Source organism: Oncorhynchus clarkii, chromosome 14, assembly GCF_045791955.1.
Source record: "Oncorhynchus clarkii lewisi isolate Uvic-CL-2024 chromosome 14, UVic_Ocla_1.0, whole genome shotgun sequence".
Lineage (NCBI taxonomy): Eukaryota > Metazoa > Chordata > Actinopteri > Salmoniformes > Salmonidae > Oncorhynchus > Oncorhynchus clarkii.
The window spans coordinates 4,847,282-4,871,681 of record NC_092160.1 but is presented as its reverse complement, the minus strand read 5'-3'; the positions used below and the strand labels follow the sequence as shown (position 1 = coordinate 4,871,681).

Here is a 24,400-nt window from a genome sequence, read left to right as displayed (position 1 = left end):
CGACCAAGCTTTAACTTCCTGTCTGTTGTCTTGAGATGTTGCTTCAATATATCCCCAAAATGTTCCTACCTCATGATGCCATCTATTTTGTGAAGTGCACCAGTCCCTCCTGCAACAAAACACCCCCACAACATGATGCTGCCAACCCCATGCTTCACGGATGGGATGGTGTTCTTCGGCTTGCAAGCCTCCCCTTTTTCCTCCAAACATAACATTGGTCATTATGGCCAAGCAGTTATATTTTTGTTTCATCAGACCATAGGACATTTCTCCAAAAAGTATGATCATTGTCCTCATGCGCAGTTGCAAACCTTAGTCTGGTTTTGGAGCATTGGCATCTACCTTGCTGATCGGCCTTTCAGGTTATGTCGATATAGGACTTGTTTTACTGTGGATGTAGACATTTTTGTACCGGTTTCCTCCAGCATCTTCACAAGGTCCTTTGCTGTTGTTCTGGGATTGATTTGCACTTTTCGCACCAAAGTATGTTCATTTCGCGTCTCCTTCCAGAGTGGTATGATGGCTGCGTGGTCCCATGGTGTTTATACTTGCGTATTATTGTTTGTACAGATGAACGTGGGATGAACGTGGGACCTTCAGGCGTTTGGAAAATGCTCCCAAGGATGAATCAGACTTGTGGAGGTCAACAATTTTTTCCCTGAGGTCTTGCCGGATTTCTTTTGATTTTCCCATGATGTCAAGCAAAGAGGCACGGAGTTTGAAGGTAGGCCTTCAAATACATCCACAGGTCCTTCTCCAATTCACTCTAATGATGTCAATTATCCTATCAGAAGCTTCTAAAGCCATGACATCGATTTTCTGGAATTTTCCAAGCTGTTTAAAGGCACAGTCAACTTAGTGTATGTAAACTTCTGACCCACTGGAATTGTGATAGAGTGAATTATAACTGAAATAATCTGCCTGCAAACTATTTTTGGAAAAATTACTTGTGCCATTGTCAGAGTCGTGTGTATAAGTGGCAGGGAAGTCAGGCACAGGAGAATCAAACTTAGTGGAATGGAGATGTTTAATTACTTGAAAACAAACATAACTCCAAAACCATGAATACAATAAAACAACGTGGGACGAGGACCCGTCGCGCACCAATACAAACAACACGAATACTGAACAAACAATCTCTTACAAGGACATGAGGGGAAACAGAGGGTTAAATACACAACAGGTAATGAATGGGATTGAAACCAGGTGTGTAGGAAGACAAGAAAAAATCAATGGAACATGAAAAATGGATCAATGATGGCTAGAAGGCCGGTGACGTCGACCGCCGAGCACCGCCCGAACAAGGAGAGGCATCGACTTCGGCATAAGTCGTGACAGTCATGCACAAAGTAGATGTCCTAACCGACTTGCCAAAACGATAGTTTGTTCACAAGAAGTTTGTGGAGTGGTTGAAAAACAAGTTTTAATTTCTCCAACCTAAGTGTATGTAAACTTCCGACTTCAACTGTAGCTGTGCAGCAAAGCCTGCTCATCCAACCTGACAGAGCTTGAGAGAATCTGCAGAGAAGAATGGGAGAAACTCCCCAAATACAGGTGTGACAATACAGGTGTGCCAAGCAGACTCAATGCTGTAACCGCTGCCAAAGGTGCTTCAACGAAGTACTGAGTAAACAGTCTGAATATTGACGTAAATGTGATATTTCTGTTTTTTATTTTAATAATTTTGCACAAAATTTTGAAAACCTGTTTTTGCTTTGTCATTATGGGGTATTGAGTGTCGATTAATGACGGGGGATTATTTTATTTTTATTTTAGAATAAGGCTGTAACATAACATGTAGAAACATTCAAGGGGTCTGAACACGTTTTGATGGCACTGTAGTGCCTACAAAAAGATACCATTACTATTGCTCTCTATGACAACATCCAACAATACCATTACAACCAACCCAAGCCCTGGCACAGGAGAGGGGTTTTAACCATCATACATACCGTTGTCATCCATAATTGGGTTAATGTTATTAATTAACTTTTCCTTTCTCAGCAGCATCTTTAAATGTCAAAGGCATATTAACATATTAAGGAGCTAGCATAGTGGGCTTCTCTGAGGGGTCATGGGTAGAGAGCTATGTATTAATTAATTGCACTGAGCCCTGCTCTGCTCTGCCATTTACATGGGAGTCGATGATGATTAGGAGAGGCCATCTTTTTATATATTAGAACATTAGTCTGGGATAACCTTGTTGACTTGTAGTCTGAACTCAAAGATAAGCATGAAATAGAAGATATTGAAATAGTAGTACTGCTTTTCTCGCACTTGCTCTCTCTCTCTCTTCAATAGGCTAGATGTGGAGGCTTATTTTACGTGACTTATTGGAGAGAAACAATGCCCTCTGTTGAATCTTTTCCTCTTTATTATTGGGTGGTTTTTTTCTACTGACTCAGTGGCAATATCAACACACTCATGAACTCAATTTGACAACAGTTAATAATTGTCGCATCTGTAAATGATTCACGTGAAAATGAATTGTCAGTAATTTATTAAAATAACTGTTCACAAATACAATGACAAACTAATATTAAAGTGAATGCTTTTTTATTAATGTGTTATGGTACATTTGAACTACAAAAATATATTGAATTTGACCTATCCAATAGCATAATGCACAATATCAAGAGGATGAAAGAATTTGCTTTAGGCTGCATAGGCTACTGTAAAGAGAGGCGGAGATGAGGACTGGAGCATGTGGGTGTGTGTATTGAAAGAGAAAGACAGAGCGAGAGAGAGAGAGACTTGCAGGCGACTTGTTTGCTGAGGATATTAGATTTCTCTATTCATCGTCGTTAGTTCTTTCTCCTCTCTTCCAGCTCTCAGAGGACGTCTGATGTGCTGTCAATCCCCGTTGTAGCCTCTCACTCTCGTTTTGTCTGGCCGTGGACACCGACTGGACAGCCGTGATCTGTTCGAAACGGGGCCGGTACATTACCACACCTTTATTGTGCGTTGAAGCCACTGTCTGAATAGCGAAGGGACTACCCGCGAACCGAATTATTCCTGAATGGTTCAGTTGGGACTGTTTTTTACGAGTATTTTCGTTCGTATTTTTATGTTCGGCATTTTGCTCCAGAATAAGTCTGTTTTAGAAGATCAAGACAAGTGAATGGCTATACCAATATCAGTGGTACTGTAAACCAAGTCATAGCCCAGAGGAGACCCTAACATCATTCGATTGTGGCTTTCTTGGACCTTACTTTTTGTGAGTAGATTGTGGGATAATATATTTTTTTTCCCACGGATCTTTGGATTAGCAGAACTGTTGAATTGATACAGGCTAATACACGTAATACTCACCAAGAAGAAAGATGGGGAAGAGTGTCTAGTATCGGTAAGTGAAACGAGGTTACTACACCATAAGCAGAATAATCGATTGAAATTTCACTCACGCCCACGTGCGTCTGTGCCTCATTGCGCGCGTGCGTGTGTTTGATAATGACTTCACCTGAGTAAAAATAGCTTTTGACATATTTCAATCTTTATGTTTATCCAATCATCGAATTATCATTAAAAACGTCTACATGCTGTCCGATTGTTTTAAAATTTTATTGACTGAAGCTTAAATCCACTTGTCATTGTTGGTTGTAGGCTAATCTATATTGTTCATCTCCACACACAAACCCATGGTCATATAATTGTATTTGTAGTATTATGTAAATTACAAGTTATTCTATAACCTACAGAACTATATTTTCTGTAGAGTGCTGTAAAAAGTTTATCAAAGGGGATATCGTTCTAAGCAGCATCCCATTGGAGGTAGGTTTCACTGGTCACGTTGCCTCTACTACGATATGGGCTTAAAAAAACCCTGACAGCATGAGTCAGCGGTGTGTTTTAGCCAGAACCAGTGGGGCTATAAGGCCAGAACTCAGGAAAAACCTTGGTACAGGCTTATATGCTTACAAAACCAGCCTACAAGGGGGATTTTAGGGGCTTTATTGCGCCAAATTTAGTCAGCTGTCATATGCTAATCTAACCCAACTCCAACGTGCGCACCATACTAATTCAGAGAGAGTTAGGCAGGCGACACAGGCATGAAACCAACCAGGATTCTGTGTCGCAGTCAGGAATACACAGCTATCCCAAATAATAGAAATTAATTCCATTTAAATGACATGGCTTGTAGGCTAAATTTAACTTTCTTATCTAGCCTTTGTGTAATCATTAACCCACATGGGGAATGTAGACTCAGGACAGGACTACTTCCCCAAACAGGGTGTTGCTGTTTTTCTCTCTCTTGTTTCACAGCCTGGATATGCACTAGTAGTAGGCTAAATGCTAAGTGCCAGTTCCTGGACTGACATGATTATTTAGTTTGAATTATAGTCTTTCAGTGTAGTGCAATGGGTTTGAGGTCTGTTCTAGTTATGTGCGGGTTGAGAGTCATGAAATATTGTGTGGATGATATGGTGGGTTGAATAAAAAGAAAAGTGCATAAAAAAAATCTATAAATGTATAATTTTTGTGCAATTCATATCTATAGGCTACATTGAGGTTTTTCTTTCATTATTGGCCCCCACAATGAAAATGGGGGGGGGGGGGGGGGGGACTGTGGATGTCCATTAGTTCATACCGTCACATGCGATATCTCAGAAAGCACTGGCCGATTTTGAGGAAATTTAGGTGAATGATGCGTCTTGCCATAGCGATCCGGCATTTACAAAATTACACTGACTGGCCCAAGGCAGGAGCTTGAGTAATTATCAAACATTTGTGAGTCACACTAGAGAGGAAAAGGCGAAGCGAGAGGGATCTTCTCCAGCAGGTGCTGTTATTTGTTGTTGTTTTTGTATGGAGGTCAATCAGAATGTCGAATTTGGTTAACAACAAATGTCTTATTTCCTACGTGTGGCTTATTTGTTTGAATAGAAGTTTTGTAATACTTAGATTATTACAAGTGTCCTGATATGTTGGACACGTGACCTCCCGGCAACAAAACAAAACAAAAAATGTATATCGGAGTTGGGCCTGTTGTTCACATGCGTATCTGCCCTCATTGGCTAGACTGGTCCCACCTAGAGCTGTTATAGTGTCTGTATTACTGCCACACTGGTGGTCACGAGTCATGACGGCAGTCAAATTCCACGTGACCATTTAGCCACGGTAACTAGGTTTCTCCAAGCTCTGAGGCCATTCATGGTCATCAGTAGACTATCAAACTTGCTAACTGCCTGGTACCTCACCCTATATTGTCCCTCTAATCAAACTGACATCAATGCAAACATAATCGAAAATCTAATCAAACACTTAATGAGAGCCGATGAGCTGATGTTGCGCAACATTTCTATAGGCAATGCAATTGCGTGAGAAAACAGAGTGATGGCTTCTATTAAAAAGAGGAGGATCCCATCAGCTTTCTATAGGCTAGGCCTACTATATTTAGTTCTCAACTTTCCTAATATTAAGCACATTGCTTCTCTTTAAAACAGGACTGTAGCCTACCTGGTTGCCATGAAAATGAACCACGGAAAAGCGTCCTCCATTCGCTATATAAGTGCAAAGATGACATGTATTTTTTTCCGCTGCCCCTGTTTCGAAACAGGTCCATTCTAAAATAAAAACAAATTTCACACATATATTATTTAGTATATGTAAAGACAAGATTAAATTAAGAATAGTGTGATAGTATTAGCCTATCATTTGTGAATTGTATATTAAAACCGAATGATGCTCAGCTTAAGGGCAAACAGCGCATGCTTTTTTTTCACACCTCATGTAGCCTAGCCCATAGGCCTACATGTTTTGATAAGGTTTGTATTACAACTAAAGTGGACAAATAACTTCTTAAAATTAAGCACATTAATCCTCTTTACAATGGGTGTAGAGCCTAACTGGTATACAGCACAAACGCAGCGCAGGAGTTTCAAGTTTGGGGGAAATAATTTTCACCATAGAAATGCACCTTTATAATAAAAGCATTACATGCATAATCACATTTGTGGTCCCTTTTGTTTTGGGAATGATGTTTTCCTGCTAATGGAACATACGTGCTTATAGCCTACTGCCTTGTGCACATTGCTGCGCTTATAATGTGAAGAAATCGCCTAATATTTTATCAACATTTTAAGCTAAACGTTCTCATCTGTTGGACCAGGCTCATTGCTTTAACAGGTTTTTGGTTGCTAGTGGTTATATTAATTTGGGATCTATCGTATCCCACATCTATCTCAGAATATGTTTGGTATCTATACTATGAGGGATAGTAGAGTTACATAGGCTAGTGCTTTTGCTGTTCTTTAGGTCTACTCATCTTGTTGGCAAATTAAATGTAAATGTGGACAGTTCTTCCAATATCTTCAATATGCGCCTCGGAATTGGAGAAAGACTCGTGCAGTTGCGTCCCAGATGTATCGGTCTTCACTTGTAGGCTGTGAGAAAGACCAGATCAGGTGACTGAGAGGTGGTTCGGCATGCAGCCGGGAGAAGGGAATTCCTAATTATTATATTCAGTCCAAGGGCACAACGGCCACAAAAGTCATGGATTATTTTAGGGGGCATTACCTTCACACAGAGAGAGACTGATGAAGTGTGTACAGCATTGCGCAAAAAAACAAAGCAGAGTTTATGCCTTTCATGCAACTTTTTTCAAATCATCATTAGTCATATCATGTAACCTTAGAAAGTATTACAAACCGAAAACATAGAGCCTAACATTTGTATCACAACTAAAGTTACATTAAATAACTTAAAATTAAGCATATAGGAGAACCTATTTCTTTGTTAACCGCTCAACACAGAATAGCCGCATGTGCGCACTCCCTCAAATTGTTTGGAGAAAATACCCTTTCTATTTTATTCAGCTATGTTCAATTGCATTCTTCATACTAGAAAATAATATAAAATAATGCCATGTAATTCTAAGAAAAATATTTTCTGCTAAATGAACTAGTGCAGCCCACAGCCGTATGGCATAGCCAGATCAGGTCCTAACATAAGGACAACTCAGAGTATGCTAGTCTGTTCTTCTAAAAAAAACTACATTTTCTTCATATCATGTTTCTTTAGACGTGTCTAAAATAAATAATGGGTTTATTGTTATGGTGTAGGCTATATTACATGGATTTATTAGGCCTTTTCAAATCTAGATGTTCCGTAGGTCTGCATCAGTGCCTTGTAGGCTATACGTGGAAGCCAGGAGATGCTACCGGCAGTTATTTGCTAGACAATCATCTGCTGACAAAATTTCATGACCGCCACAGCCCTAGACTCCACCTAATCTTGCCTCCTCCCGACTTCCTTCTAGTCTGAGTACCAGTCTCTTTAGCTAACATTCCACTCCTTGACTCTCCTTGTCATTATGGAGTACAGGGAGAGAATTAGCTAAACAGACTGGTACCTAGGCTAACTGCCTTCCATTTTTAGAGACATTTATTTTCACTTCAGTATCTGGTCAATATAATGTATAATATGTGGTCACACACAATAATTGAAATGTGTTAGTCACATGCAATATCTCAATTGGCCCGGGGGGGGTGGGGGGGCTGCATAATTTGTGCTGGACGACATGTTTACTGTTGCCTTGTTTTTATTTGGCATTTGTGCATAAGCCTAAACTTTAGGGCCTTACTGTACATGCGCCCATGGCCGGATTCATTTTTTATTTTTTTTTTACTCACGGTGATGGCCGTTGCACTCGTCGTGGCAATCTATATCAAGATGAGCTACTTGGAAAAACAGTGATGCTGTTAGCTACAAATTGGGAGTTGTTGAGAAAAAAAATTGTATTGGTTCTACAGACCGATTACTCTTCTCTTTTCAGTAGTAGTAGGCATTTGCTTTCCAAACTACGTTTTTCCCGCAATTGTATTTTGAAATCCGCAATAAGCAAATAAGAAAAGTCTCTGAATGTCCTTGCGTGGCCCAGCCAGAGCCCATACTTGAACCCACTCTAACGTCTCTGGAGAGACCTGAAAATAGCTGTGCAGAGATACTCGGCATCCAACCTGACAGAGGATCTGCAGAAAAGAATAGGAGAAACTTCCCAAATACAGTTGTGCCAAGCTTGTAGCATCTTACCCAAGAAGACTCGAGGCTGTAATCGCTGCCAAAGGTGCTTCAACAAAGTACTGAGTAAATTTACCAAAACTTGTTTTTGCTTTGTCATTATAGGGCATTGCATATAGATTGATGAAGAAAAAAAACTATTGAATCTATTTTAGAATAAGGCTGTAATGTAATAACATTTGGAAAATTCAAGGGGTTTGAATACTTTCCAAATGCACTGTATATACAGTATACAGTATATTTTCTTCATATTGTTTGTAATTATTATATATTTTTTCTATACATATTTGTTTTTGCTGCCTCTTGGACCCCCCCAGGCTCTGGGCCCAGTGGCGTCAGCCCCGGTAATCCCCTGTGTTATCCTGCGCCCTGCACGCGCTGACTGAAACCTGGCACATCAGATGCTATTCTGTTTCTTAACACAGTGCTGCAAAAGAAAGGAAGACAAAGTAGGCAATTATAGCTTCATAACTGGACAGTGGGTACTTTGATTTTCCAAATGTTGTCTTATTGTCTATTATTATTGTTTTCTATGTCTATTTTTTATTTAATTCAATTCTTTGTTATTCATCTGAAAGCATAGGCTATTAGCCCACACAGGCCGTTGTCCTACAATATGTCCATTTATTGTTTGTCATTTTGTTTCATTTCAGCAAAGTCAATGAGCCTTTCCAAATGAATAGGCCTAAATGCTCAAGAAAAACATAGTTGTTCAATTAATTGTTCAAGGGCAAAGTAGCCTAATTGTAGAGCGCAATTTCACAAAAGCATGTGCATGGTGTAACGGTCGTCGTGGGAAGAAGGTGAGGACCAATGCACAGCATGGTACGTGTTCATCTTTTTAATAAAGTAAACTGAACACTGAATAACAAAACAAGAAAGAAACACCCGAAACAGTTCTGTCTGGTGCAGACACACAAAGACAGAAAACAACCACCCACAAAACACAATAGAAAACACCTAAATATGGTTCTACCTAAATATGGTTCTCAATCAGGGACAACGATTGACAGCTGCCTCTGATTGAGAACCATACCAGGCCAAACACAGAAATAGAAAATCATAGAAAAACTAACATAGACAACCCACCCAACTCACGCCCTGACCATACTAAAACAAAGACATAACAAAATAACTAAGGTCAGAACGTGACACATGGGGTCAATTTAGGCTATTGTTTTACAATTTCTGTTCAAGCAAAACATCAGGCTTCTATTCAATTGTCTTAAATATTTAATGAATAAATGTTGACGAAAAATTAACATGTTCGATACATTTTTTAAAACCGTACAGCATATTTTCTATATTTGCGGATTAGGATCAGGTCCGGGTTCTCAGATTTCCACTTTATCACATATCGTCGGACGGTTGCGGACGGGTTATTAGCAAGCGGGTGAACAAACAGCTGAACAAACGCGCATCAGTAGTCTGTGGATCATCCTATCATCTTCATCCTGAAGATTCCGTAGCGAGCTTCCTAGGGACGTGTGTATCCCAGCTAGGCTATTCTATTCTCGTATCTCATTATCTTGTTGGTCATAAATCAACCTTATTTAATATTCAGACAAAAACTGAGAGTCGTAAAGCGAGAAACATAGTGGAGGTGGTGTGGCACCATTTTGCAGCGAATGTGTTCCTTAACAATTTGATTTCAGTGTGAATGCAAACAGTATCCCAACCTTTGACTCTGTAAACAAACAGTACCCCAGCACATTATCTGTCACAATCTATAAATGATGGATTCCTTGTTACAAGAGTTTGCAGTGCATGATGGTTCCGCCATGAGGTCCGCCATGAGGTCTGATGATAGTAGGCTCTTGGGAAACCTCTTAGGTGGGCAGAGAGACACTCAAGACATTGTGGCTGCTGCAACTTTCCCACTTTCTCCTCAGCTCCAGTCCCCTCCTCACTCACTTATCCTTCAAACTCCCCATGATCTGAGGAGGGGCTCAGATTTCCCACCCCACCTACCCACTGCTCCAGCCTCAGAGATCCTTCCCAGTGGGCCTAATCCTATGCAGCCTTCACTAACCACCAGACACCTGCATGCCTGCATGCAGCCCTAAGCTTCTTCTGTGCTCACTCACTCAATCTCTCTCTTTCTCTCTAATGACACCTTGGGAAAAGGACTGAAGCCCAACATCTGTGTCCCCTTTCACACTGGTTCACGTTTACTGAAGAACGTGCTGCTGTGTACCTAGCGGGGTGAAAAACAAACTTTATTCTACTCCACGGTTAAGGGTGACATGGGGAATGGGAAAATACTGTATGTCTTCTGAGGCTCGTCTCCTTTCATTCTCTAGAACTTGAGCTTAATTTCATTGAAATGACGTGGAAACAACATTGATTCAACCAGTGTGTGCCCAGTGGGAATGCACTCTCTACAGATCTACTGGTGCAACAAGCCTAGTTCCCATGGGCACACTGGTGATACAGTTGTCAAGTGAAACCTGGGCATATCCACAAAGAGTCTCAGAGTAAGAATATAATGAATAAGATTATATGGACAGATTCTAGATCTGCCTTCCTACTCTGAGAAGCTTTGTGGATCAGGACGCTCGCTCAAGAGTGACTTCGAAATTGGAAGTCTATCCATTTTGGGGCGGCAGGTAGCCTAGTGGTTAGAGCGTTGGGCTAGTAACCGAAAGGCTGCAAGATCGAATCCCCGAGCTGACAAGGTAAAAAATCTGTCGTTCTGCCCCTGAACAGGCAGTTAACCCACTGTTCCTCGGCCGTCATTGAAAATAAGAATTTGTTCTTAACTAGTTAAATAAAAATAAAAATGTCCTGAGGACATCGGGAGATGCCTTCCAAACCTGCCACTAGGAGCAGGTTTCGCTAGGGCATTGTGGCTTGGGTTTCGCTAAGGCATTGTGGCTTGGGTTTCACTAGGGCATTGTGGCTTGGGTTTCGCTAGGGCATTGTGGCTTGGGTTTCGCTAGGGCATTGTGGCTTGGGTTTCGCTAGGGCATTGTGGCTTGGGTTTCGCTAGGGCATTGTGGCTTGGGTTTCGCTAGGGCATTGTGGCTTGGGTTTCACTAGGGCATTGTGGCTTGGGTTTCGCTAGGGCATTGTGGATGGCGCTAATCCCATGACTCTGGATCAGAAGGTTGTGTGGTGGACACTAGTTTAAAAAAATAATTGTTTTAATCCTATCCCAAACCTTAACCCTTAAATTTCAAAATTTGACGTTTGGAGGTACTTCTACATTTTATGTTTGAAGAAACGGAACAATACTGAGCAGGAAGAGTCATTCTAGGGTGTCAAAACACTTGACGTTTGGAATAACTTCGGAATTTGATGTTTAGAGAAACGCGGAGAAATGTCTAATTCTCCAGTAAGACTGAGAGCTTTGTAGTGTGGATAAGGGCTCTGAGGGCTCAAGTTCCTCTTAGATAAGAGTTGCTGTGAGTCACCAATGCAAGGGCAGTCATTCAACCTCTCCCAGGTGGACTCCTGCACATGTGCCCCAATCCAGGCCCAGCCTAGAGAGAGAAACAGGTGTGCGTTTTAACAAGGGCATCATTTATGTTGACATGGAGTGAAATGGAAAGGGGCATCTCACAGCCTAGAACATGAGGTCACGGTGGGTAGTAGTGTACACTCAGGGTCTGAGTGTGTGTCTGAGGGGTAACACAGAGAGGGGTTGTTAGTCTGGCTGCTATGACAGGTTTAGCACATCTGAATGTTTATGGGTCTGTGTTGCCCTGTGTTGATGTCATGGCGATTTGGATGGTTCAGCCTTCAGAGAACAACTTCTAGACAGGTTTTTTTATATCTGACAAACATGTTTTCAGATAAACAATCATGGATTGAAATTGAAAAAGACAATGTGATGGTGTTGAAGGTTTTCATACATGACAGATCTACCCATCCCCTCAGGGGCCCTCTTACCTCGGGGGGCCTCGGGACAAGTCCACCAGAATCCTATACTCTGATGATTGTCATTTTAGTAGCGACCGTCCAAATATATGTCATGAGTGAATCTTAAAGGACACCCTATTCTACATTCGTGCACTACATGGGGAGTATTTGTGATTTGGCGATACGGACATGGTCCTGCAGTGGAATACGAACGTAATGGCTGTGAATGTTCTGCGTCCAGAGAAAGAGTGAAGAGAGGAAAGAAAGGGATGGAGTAATGATAGTAAGGTAATGACGGAGGGAGAGTGTGTCACTGTCGGGAATCAACAGACTTCGAATTACCTCACAACAAGTTAGACAGGACACCATGGCAACGCTCGGCACTCCACACTCTTCAATTTAGCTCTCTCGGATTCCACACGGGTGCCGTGGTGTCATTCAAGCAGAGCTTGTAAAACGTGATAGTTGCCTGTAGGTTACATTCAAGAAGTACTACACAAGGCTATGCCTGGTTAGATGTAGGTATTTACATCCTACATTTTCATAAAGTTCTGTGTATTGGCCCAATTCAATTCATACCTAATCACATACATACCTCCCCTATGGTTACCATAAAACAAAAAGCAAGCCTTCCCGAAAGGCCATAGCTGTATATGCAGAGCTGCTATCTGTCTGCCTGTCTCTGATCCTGTCACAACACGAGGCATGATATCACAGTAGACAAAGAAAAGTTATTATCTCACCCTTCCTTCTTCAGTAACAATGACAGATCATGTATCTGTCTCTCCGTACAGTAGGGGTAATAAGGGATGCTGTAATATATATTCAAAATCGTAACAGCTATTATGAAATTAGTAATGCAGTGATATTACATTTGCATCGGTTACCAATCACTCGTAACTGATTGGGTTGTATGTCAATTATGTCGCATGGTCGTGCAAAATCAATGCAACGTAAAGGACATTTGACAAGCCTGTTTGAATCGCGCCTAAAGAGCTCGTATTAACTAGAAAGGTCACCTATTGCCATTGGGCAGAATCTGGTTGAATCAACGTTGTTCCCATGTCATTTCCCCAAAAAATAATCTATGTGTAAAACTGATTGAATTTGAAATAAAATCATCAACGTAAGGGAATTTAGTTTATTTTTCACATAACTTTTAACCTAAATCAATGACATGGTTATTTGTTTAATTGATTTCACGTTTAATTCACAGCTCAACCAAATGTGAATCAAAACTAGACGTTGAACTGACATCTGTGCCCAGTAGGTTTATTCAAATCATTTCAGTGACATTTGATTCATCCGTTCTATTATCCCTTCCCTCCCTCCATTTTATACATTTCTGAGTATCGTCTTCCAACCACCTTTTTAAAAGATGATAATTCCCCTGTAAGTGCCTCCTTAGAATGATGTCTGTTCGGAGAAAACCTCTCCCCCTCCCTTCTCTTCAGTGCACCATTGCATCATGTGGCCGTGATGAATCTGAATGTATGAATAATTCAACACTTTTTTAAAGTAACATGACCCTTCTGAATGACAGATTGAGGGCATGTGTAGCTCAGGCATGTGCCGGTGCCGTTCATTCGGAGAGCCATTTTGTATACTCCCCTCCAATTACCTCTAAGTAACACCAGAGAGTACCTATTCATCTCAATGGTGGATTACCAGGACGTGTACTCCAAGCATGCGCTGAACTGGCAGGTGTCTTCACTGACATTTTCAACCTGTTCCTGACTGAGTCTCACTCAACACTGCCCTTTCCCACCTGGACAACATGAACACTTATAGTTGAAGTCGGAAGTTTACATACACTTAGGTTGGAGTCATTCAAACTAGTTTTTCAACCACTCCACAGATTTCTTGTTAACAAACTAGTTTTGGCAATTCGGTTAGGACATCTACTTTGTGCATGACACAAGTAATTTTTCCAGCAGTTGTTTACAGACAGATTATTTCACTTATAATTCACTGTATCCCACTTCCAGTGGGTCAGGAGTTTACATACACGAAGTTGACTGTGTCTTTAAACAGCTTGGAAAATTCCTGTTAATTATGTCATGGCTTTAGAAGCTTCTGATAGGCTAATTGATATCATTTGAGTCAATTGGAGGTGTACCTGTGGATGTATTTCAAGGCCTACCTTCAAACTCAGTTCATCTTGGCTTGACAGCATGGGAAAATCAAAATAAATCAGCCAAGACTGCTGAAAAGGTATCTGTACAAACAATAGTATGCAAGTACAAACACCATGGGACCATGCAGCCATCATTCCGCTCAGGAAGGAGACGCGTTCTGTCTCCTATAGATTAACTTACTTTGGTGCGAAAAGTGCAAATCAATCACAGAACAACAGCAAAGAACCTTGTGAAGATGTTGGAGAAAACAGGTACAAAAGTATCTATATCCACAGTAAAATGAGTCCTATCAAAACGGCCATAAAAAAAGCCAGACTACGGTTTGCAACTGCACATGAGGACAATGATCGTACTTTTTGGAGAAATGTCCTCTGGTCTGATGAAACAAAAATAGAACTGTTTGGCCATAATGACCATCGTTATGTTTGGAGGAAAAGGGGGATGCTTGCAAGCCGAAGAACACCATACCAACCGTGAAGCACGAGGGTGGCAGCATCATGTTGTGGGGGTGCTTTTCTGCAGGAGGGACTGGTGCACTTCACAAAATAGATGGCATCATGAGGATGGAACATTATGTGGATGTATTGAAGCAACATCTCAAGACATTAGTCCTGAAGTTAAAGCTTGGTCGCAAATGGCTCTTCCAAATGGACAATGACCCCAAGCATACTTCCAAAGTTGTGGCAAAATGGCTTAAGGACAACAAGGTCAAGGTTTTTGAGTGGCCATCACAAAGCCCTGGCCTCAATCCCATAGAAAAAATTGTGGGCAGAACTTAAAAAATGTGTGCGAGCAAGGAGGCCTACAAACCAGCCCTAATCAGGAGGAATGGGCCAAAATTCACCCAAGTTATTGTGGGAAGCTTGTGGAAGGCTACCCGAAACATTTGATCCAAGTTAAACAATTTAAAGGCAATGCTACCAAATACTAATTGAGAGTATGTAAACATCTGACCCACTGGGAATGTGATGAAAGAAATAAAATATGAAATAAATCATTCTCTCTACCATTATTCTGACATTTCACATTCTTAAAATAAAGTGGTGATCCTAACTGACCTAAAACAGGGAATTTTTACTAGGATTAAATGTCAGGATTTGTGAAAAACTGAGTTTAAAACTATTTGGCTAAGGTGTATCTAAACTTCTGACTTCAACTGTACGTGAGAATGCTATTCATTGACTACAGCTCAGCGTTCAACACCATTGTGCCCCCAAAGCTCATCAGTAAGCGAAGGACCCTGGGACTAAACACCTCCCTCTGCAAATGGATCCTGGATTTCCTGACGGGCCGCCTCAGGTGGTAAAGTTAGGGAACAACACATACGCCACGCTGATACTCAACACGGGGGCCCATCAGGGGTGCGTGCTCAGTCACCTCCTGTACTCCCTATTATTTCATGACTGCATGGCCAGGCATGACTCCAACACCATCATCAAGTTTGCTTTTGACACAACAGTGGTAGGCCTGATCACCGTCAACAATGAGACAGCCTATAGGGAGGAGGTCAGAGACCTGGTCGTGTGGTGCCAGGACAACAACCTATCCCTCAACGTGATCAAGGCAAAGGAGATGATTATGGACTATAGGAAAAGGAGGACCGAGCACGCCCCCATTCTCATCGACTGGGCTGTTGTGGGACAGGTTGAGAGCTTCAAGTTCCTTGGTGTCCACATCACCAACAAACTCTCATGGTCCAAACACATTTAAGACAGTCGTGAAGAGGGTACGACAAAGCCTATTCCCCCTCAGGAGACTGAAAAGATTTTGCATGGGTCCTCAGATCCTCAAAAAGTTCTACAGCTGCACCATCGAGAGCATCCTGACCGGTTGCATCACTGCCTGGTATGGCAACTGCTCGGCCTCCAACCGCAAGGCACGACAGAGGGTAGTGCGTACAACCCAGTACATCACTGGGGCCAAGCTTCCTGCCATCCATGACCTCTATATCAGGCAGTGTCAGAGGAAGGCCCTAAAACTTGTCAAAGACTCCAACCACCCTAGTCATAGGCTGTTCTCTCTGCTACCGCACAGCAAGCGGTACCGGAGCTCCAAGTCTAGGTCCAAAAGGCTTAACAGCTTCTACTCCCAAGCCATAAGACTCCTCATCGGCTAATCAAATGGCTACCCAGAGCCCCCTTTTACACTGCTGCTACTCTCTGTTTATAATCTATGCATAGTCACTTTAACTCAACCTACATGTACATGTTACCTCAATTACATCGACTAACCGGTGACCCCGCACATTGACTCTGTACCGGTATCCCCTGTGTATAGCCTCGCTTGTTATTTTACTGCTGCTGTTTAATTATTTGTTACTTTTATTTTCTATTTTCTACATGTCTATTTTTTACTTAACACTTATTATTATTTGTCTTAACTTCTTCGAGCATTGTATGTTAAGGGCTTGTAAGTAAGCATTTCACTGTAAGGTCTACCTACCTGTTGTTTTCGGCACATGTGACAAATAACATTTGATTTGATTTGTGTCGTGGTGGAACTCAAGTGCAAGCTAATGTTTCTTCCTCTTTCAACCTAGACATGTATTTTGGTATATATTTATAATGTAAACGTTGTCAGCTTTTACTAGTTGCTTAAGTAAAAGAATATGTTTTTAATGGTGAGCAAGCATTGTGCCTTTTCCTTTTCAATTATGTAAACGTTGTAGAATTGGTGTGAAATGTGGTGTGTTGCAGGAGACGATGTTAACCACCCTACGATCACAGGTGGTGTTGAGAGTATACGATTTTCAACGTAATCCTTTTTAAGTAATCCTTTTTAACTAAAGCTACATCTGATAAGAAGCTGTAGGTGTAATGTGTCACGTCCTGACCTTAGTTCCTTTTTTATGTCTCTGTTTTAGTTTGGTCAGGGCGTGAGTTGGGGTGGGCATTCTATGTTTTGTAGTCTAGGTTTTGTATTTCTATGTGTTTGGCCAGGTATGGTTCCCAATCAGAGGCAGCTGGCAATCGTTGTCTCTGATTGAGGACCATACTTAGGCAGCCTGTTTTCCCACTATGGGGGTGGGTAGTTGTTTTCTGTTTTGTGTGTCTGCACCAGCCAGAACTGTTTTGGTCGTTTGCGTTGTTATTTTTGTGATTTCAGTGTTCATGAAATAAATATGGACACATACCACGCTGCACCTTGGTCCTCTTCTTCCAACAGCCGTTACATAATGGGAGTGAACGAGAGAATAAACTGGAAAATTAATACTCTACACAGAGTGTGTTTGATAGACACTAAGGTTTCACTGTGTGACCTTATGTTTTGCAAGTTGATCATTTCTTGAAACATTCATCTTGAATTAATCTAAATGTAAATTATAGTAAAGTGGTAGTGTGGGCCGTAGAGCGTTTCTTTACAGATTGAGAGAGTGTGCTGCTTTTGTCCTCCCAAGAGCCTTTCTCTCTCTCTCCTTCGTCCTGCTCTCTCTCTGTCCCTCTCTCTCCTTTGTCTCCCTCTCTCCCTCGTTCCTCTCTGTCTTTCCCTCTCCTTCGTCCCTCCTTCATCCGTCTCTCTGTCCTTCGTTCCTCTCTCCCCTTCTCCCCTCTCTGTCTCTCACTCTCTCTGGCTGATAGACAGGGCCTATGGGAATACAACCACACCTCTTGCTGATGAGAGAACTACTTTGTTTTCTCCTCTCTGGGATGACTTCATTGGGCTCCGCTGTGTCGAGGCAGTCAATAGCCTCAGTCCCCTCACTCACTCACTCACACACACACACACACACACACACACACGTACGCTCACACACACAATGTCCAAACTCGCTCAGGAATGAGGCCGGCTGGCTGCCGCTCACACACACACTCCCAGGATAGGGTGTGTTTATCGGCAGATAATTCCCAAAGAGGTTTACGTTGGGGATTGATGAAGCTGATCCGGCATGGGAACAGGTGCCGGGATATGATTCAAACACTGTCCATATGCCATGGTGGTGGCTGTTCAACAGAGGGATTTAGGGTACATGTTCATGTTTAGCTTGAAAGTCTCTGCCTCTCCTCTCTCACTGTCATGCCATACCACAGAAAGAGGGTGGAGTATGGATGGAGAAATGGAAAACCGCAATGGTAACTCGATAGTCGGTGTGTGTGTGTGTGTGTGCGCGTGCATGAGCTTGTGTGTGTGTGTGCCTGCACGTGTGAATGTGTGTAACACAATGCACTAATTTGTTTGCAACTGAACCCCCCCCCCCCCCCCCCCACACACACACACACACACACACACACACGCACCACAAACAAAGAAAGGCGGTTTACGGTTTGTTAGAAAGCATGCTGAGACATATGATTGCTATTTTTCACATTCTCTGTTGGAATTGACTCCACTCAGCTTGGCAGAAGCGACCCTAGCCTTGCTCTTTTTCCTCGGGCATAGTGCTGGACGCCAGTAGACTTTTGGGGTCCTGTTGTGACTGGGGAGGGTGGAAAGCCAAAAGGGCTCCTATGCCAGCAGTCCCCACTGGGATGACAGGCTGTTGCAGGGCCATCTGTATAGGCATCCTGACATAGTGGGTTGGGAAGTAGGGCGTGGGCTCGTGGAGAGGAATGGATGGACTAGTGGAGGGGAAAGAGGAGAGGTAATGGATACATTTTTGTTTTATTGTGAGGATCAATAACTACTGTGCTCAGGTGACATCTGATTTCAAAGACACTTTTATCCTGGGCTCAAATTGAGATAAAGCCCACAGAATCATTACAAAGCAAACAGCTTTCAAAGTATATCTCCAATATAGGCCAGCAGTGCTACAACTCTGTGAAGTCTCAGTCTCAGTCTCATTACACCCAAAAACAGTGTCAGCACTAAAAATACATCAATGTTTTTTTAGAGCAGTTCCTAAAAATGGAAAAGGCACTAAAATAAAGATAAAGATAGAGTCCTAATAGAGTTCAAAAGCAGAGCTGGAGGAGAGGAGGGGAGTGGAGGAGAGAGGAGGAGTTTCTAGTTCAGTCCGAGACAGAGAAGAGTTTGTCTGCCCTCTGCCCTTGGTTGGAATATCTCCTCCTCACCCTTTCTCACCCTTCCTTTCACCCACCAAAGGGAGGGTAAGGGTCACATTTGACCTCTCCTTGTCCTGGGAGAGTGACCCTGAATGACCTTTGAACCAGGAAATGAAAACAACACCAAAAACAACGCCTACTGACATACCCGTGAACTATGTTTAAAAACCAGGCGTTAAGTGTCAACGGGATTTTTAGTGTCACCGTTGGCATCTGAGAGGAGACTCTCACAACCCACTTGCATATAAGGATCTTGTCCATCCAATTGGCTGTCAGTAATACATACAGTCTCTATAACTTCCCTCAATCAAACTCGGCTGTTCTTAGGATGCTGATATGGCAGGCAATATAATAAATTCTCTGTCCCCTCCCTGGTAGATACTGTGTTCCAGCCAGAGGATAACAGCTAGGATCTCTGCCTGCTGTACAGACACACAACTGGTCTTGTCCTCGTGTTACTGACTTTGGGAGGGATAAATTGACAAGGAGAACATAGGCTAGTGAATTAATCACTGTAAAACAGTCCAGGTGTTTTTGTACTGCCTCAGTCTATTGTTATGTTCAGCCACTCTAGGCTTTTCTAAAGCCTCCACAGTCTCTGAATAAGACCCACTAAAACATCCTGGCCCAGGCTGAATAAAAGAGGTGGAAGAGGGGCTCTGATACTTAGATTGACCCTGGTGTAAACAAAGCCCTGGCTGTACTCAGGAAGCACTGGATCTAACCCCCTGAACTCTAACCCCTGACCCCTGTGTCTGAGAGTTCAGACAGAGATTTTCTACCTCACCGATCCGTCTGACTCTCCCCCTCTCCTCTTCAGCCTCATTGTGGATCCTCAATGGCCCTGAATCCTGCCCCCTTAACCCTTTAACCCTAATAGACTCATTAATCCTGTATGTCTGGGAAGTCAGACAGAGATTTGCTACTTCACTGATTCAGCCAGCTGCTCCCACTCCTCTCCCCACTACACTACAGTCTGATTTTAGTGTTGTCTCCAATGCCCCTGACCTCTAACCCCTGTCTCTGAGAGAGCAGACTAGTAGCTGTGTCTCTCCATCCCTTCCTTTCTGCCTCACTGACAGCCAAGCAAGTGTGAGTAATCCAGGTTTATCCCTGTGTAAACGAGACAAAGCAAGAAAGACGGATAAAGAACAGGTAAAGGAGAGAACGAGATGTAGTCTGACAGCTTCAGCACCCCAGTCATGCTAACAATGCCTTTGTTTCATCGCCACGGTGACAATGCTCTCCAAGCTCTCCCTTCACACACACACACACACACACACACACACACACACACACACACACACACACACACACACACACACACTGTGTGTTAATCCTGGCAGAACAAAGCAAGCAGATCCGCTTGATGGTAACGATACCATAGCAGCCCCACAGGAACAAAAGGCAGTGTGCACAACCAGTGTTTAATTTCAGCTGGATCCTGCCTGAACAGGATCCTGCACCTCTCCATTTTGGCTGGATCCGGTACCTCTCATGGAATTAAAAAATCATTTTCATAATAATAAAAGCCATGAACGTACATTCGTGTTCTCCTGCCCCAAATCTTTTTTTTCTCCTCCAAAGATTGTATTTGAAGACACAGGTTGGAAAGCAAATAGCTCCTGCTGAAAAGAGAAGCCTAATCTGTCTTCTTTAGGCTACCAAAATATTTGATCCACTTCCAAATATTGTTTTGCAAAGAAGTAGCACTTTGTGACATCTGGTGATGTAAAAAAAAAAAAGGCTTTTATAAATACATTTGATTGATAGGCTTTCGGCACTAATGCATCGAACATCGCCGGCGAGCGAGTCATTGGGTGAGTAAGTGAAACTGGAAAGCCTTTTTAAGACTATAATTTCCTCAAATTGTAGCCTACAACACACCTAGGCCTAGGCTATTGATGGATTCAAGACAATGTTGTTTTTATTGACCTCAGATTCTCAGTGCCATTTCAATCATTTGTTTATTTATTTATTTTTACCCCCATTTATCCCCAATTCCGTCCAATCCAATTGGTAGTTACAGTCTTGTCCCATTGCTGCAACTACCATCTAGACTCTGTGGAGAGGCGAAGGTCGAGAGCCGTGCGTCCTCCGAAACACAACCCCGCCAATCCGCACTTCTTCTTGACACAATGCTCGCTTAACCCAGAAGCCAGCCGTACTAACGTGTCGGAGGAACACCGGTACACCTTGTCAGCGTGCATGTGCCCGGCCCGCCACAGGAGTCGCTAGAGCGAGATGGGACACAGCTGGCCAAACCCTCCCTATCCCGGACGACGCTGGGCCAATTGTGCGTCGCCTCTCCCGGGTCGCGGCCAACTGCGACACAGCCAGGTATCGAACAAGGATCTGTAGTAACGCAGCTAGAACTTCGATGCAGTGCCTTAGACCGCTGCGCCACTCGGGAGGCCCCATTTCGATAATTTGTGCGGTATTAAAAAAGATTCTGCCAAAGTCTCCAGTCTTGTAAAATTACATAGAATTGCATGAAATTCGTTTATAAAAGGCCACATTTCACCCAGACCCTAGGCTACTAAAAATGTTCTCCATGTGTGCAACCTCTGTTAGTGCCTCTACTCTACTGCTCTATGAAACTACCAAATGCGATGATATGCATGCAATGCTTTATTATAAAGGTGATTATTTTTTTGGTACCTCTGAGTTCCCCAGGTTACCCCCCTCTCACGCTCATTTTTCGTTTCAGCACCTGATTTACCAACAATAGCAGCTGAAACCCCTAGCTGTGTGTCTTGACAGATGTGTGACTAGTGTCATTGTGTAAGAGAGCATGCAGACAGCCACCTACAGTTTGACAGTGTGTGTGTGCTTAATTTGTAAATCAAGATTTGTAAATTAAGCACACACACATTTGTAAATTAAGCACACACACTGTCAAACTGTAGGTGGCTGTCTGCGTGCTCTCTTACACAATGACACGAGTCACACATCTGTCAAGACACACAGCTAGGGGTTTCAGCTGCTATTGTTGGTCTCGGGCAAGTAGTTTGATAAACATCACCTACTATGTTTTAGTTGATGTGATGATCAAGGCTCTATACTAGGAAAGGGAATGTGGGTGAAGAAAACCTGATCGTACAGAAGGTTACGGCTTATGGGTGTGTCTGCATTGCAACTAGATCTCACACCTATGTCGCACGAAATCCTGCCCATAATCCTGCATTGCAGCATAATTCACCATCATTTTTGTGCAACCTCAGCTAAACGTGTCTGATACTGTTGGTTGACGTAAGCACTACCGTAATACACAGGCTGAGACAGGATGTCTATATTATTGTTTCCTGACCGCTCTATTCTTCTTGACCATGATGCATTAACTGACGATGATGATGATGATGATGATGGTGTGTGTGGTGTGTGTGTGTGTGTGTGTGTGTGTGTGTGTGTGTGTGTGTGTGTGTGTGTGTGTGTGTGTGTGTGTGTGTGTGTGTGTGTGTGTGTGTGTGTGTGTGTGTGTGTGTGTGTGTGTGAGTGAAGGGGGGATACAACTAGAGTGAAAGCGGAAGCAAATCACACGTGTGTGTGTGAATGAGCGAGGTACCCACTGGGTACACACACGCTCATCCGTCTCTGGAGTAGTGCAGGGGCTTAGAGTGTGTGTACACACAGAGTGGTGACTCATGGTTGAACTCAGATGTTCTCCCAGACTCACCATGGCCCTAGAGCTGTACAGCCTTAACTACACAGCCAGTCAGCCAGTAGCCAGCCAATCAGCCAGTAAGTCAGCAAGACAGTCAGCCAGTCATCCAGTCAACCAACCAGTCAGCCAGCCAGTAAGTCAGCCAGACAGTCAACCAACTAATCAGTCAGCCAGTCAGCCAGCCAGCCAGTCAGCCAGCCAGTCAACCAACCAATCAGTCAGCCCTGCCTTACAGAGGAAATGCTTCCTTTAGGAATCCCTGTGTGCTGTATCTCTAGGACAGCATCATAGATGTGGCAGTGCCAGAGTAATCTACACCACAGCAGGAGTATTACAAGGATACACTGGGCTTTCCCTAGCATTGTCACATCTAGACCATTATATACATAAGAAACTGAGTGAAAAAATGGCTTCTTATTATGTACATTCTCATTATAATAGAATCAAACCTCACAATACATGTTTTGTTTAATTCAATTTGATTCACTTTGTTTGTTCAGTCCAGCTGCTTTTTCATCGAATTAGTCGCCAAACAATCAAAAAGGCCTGTCAGAGGAGGTGAGTTATGGCATTAGAGGACTAAAATGTTTTCTGTCTGGTCAGGTCTTAGACAGTATAAGTGGACTGTGACAGCGTAATGAAAGGACCGGGGTGTTAACTACTGTGCTAAATGCTTAATATCTCCTCTCAATGGATACTGTTATTTATGTGACTGTGTCACAGTTGGATCACACTGGCCTGCTATGACAACCAAAGACAAGGAAATGTCATCTGCTTTCCAGCTGTTTTTTTTTATCACAGACGTAGCTCGACAGCTGCTGAGGGATACAGGGTAGAGTGACAGCCACCCTCTTCCGCCTCCACTATTCCCCAACAAGATCTCACAGTTTAACGAATTTGACTTCAGATTCTGATGGTTATCCACGTTTCTCCAAGTGTGAAAGTGTTTTTGACACCATGGGTTGCTCCTCCTGCTCTTCATCGTACTGTTTCTCCAAACATCACATTTACAAGTTACCGAATGGTTAAGTTAATGGTTAAGGTTTGGGATATGGTTAAAACTAAAAACTAGCGTCTACCACTGAGATTGAACAGGCGACCTTCGGATCAAGACTACTTGATGGTAATAGTGCTCACTGTTGCCCCTAGCGGTTTTGAAGTCATACAGGGCACCCCAAATAGCATGTGAGCGACTGGCTCTATTCTGTATTATGGAGCAACATTTGAAATGTTTTTTTGTTTTTTTTACATTGGATAAAAGTAGAGACAGAGCTGGAAAATGGTATATCATACACTAGAGTTGAGGAACAGTTGCAAAGTAATTCCGCTTCGAAAGTTGATGTTTTGTTAAACCTACTGGAGACATCTTCTTTATCTACACTCACTCAGCATTGTTCACATTAGAGGTCGACCAATTGTGATTTTTCAATGCCGATACCGATTATTGGAGGACCAAAAAAAGCCGATACCGATTAATCGGCCGATTTTTATTTATTTATTTGTAAAAATGACAATTACCAACAATACTGAATGAACACTTATTTTAACTTGATATAATACATCAATAAAATCAATTTATCCTCAAGTAAATAATGAAACATGTTCAATTTGGTTTAAATAATGCAAAAACAAAGTGTTGGAGAAGAAAGTAAAAGTGCAATATGTGCTATGTAAGAAAGCTAACGTTTCAGTTCCTTGCTTAGAACATGAGAACA

The 24,400-nt window shown here is 42.5% G+C and overlaps 1 protein-coding gene across 1 annotated transcript in view; it reads left to right on the top strand.

Annotated features, from left to right (window-relative positions):
* The first annotated feature begins 2,768 nt into the window (after positions 1-2,768).
* LOC139366155 (ras-GEF domain-containing family member 1C-like) overlaps positions 2,769-24,400 on the top strand; it is a 52,666-nt gene continuing 31,034 nt past the window's right edge. The window contains exon 1 of the mRNA XM_071103317.1: positions 2,769-3,346. The gene's annotated coding sequence lies outside the window, so the exon portion shown is untranslated. The remainder of the gene's footprint in view (positions 3,347-24,400) is intronic.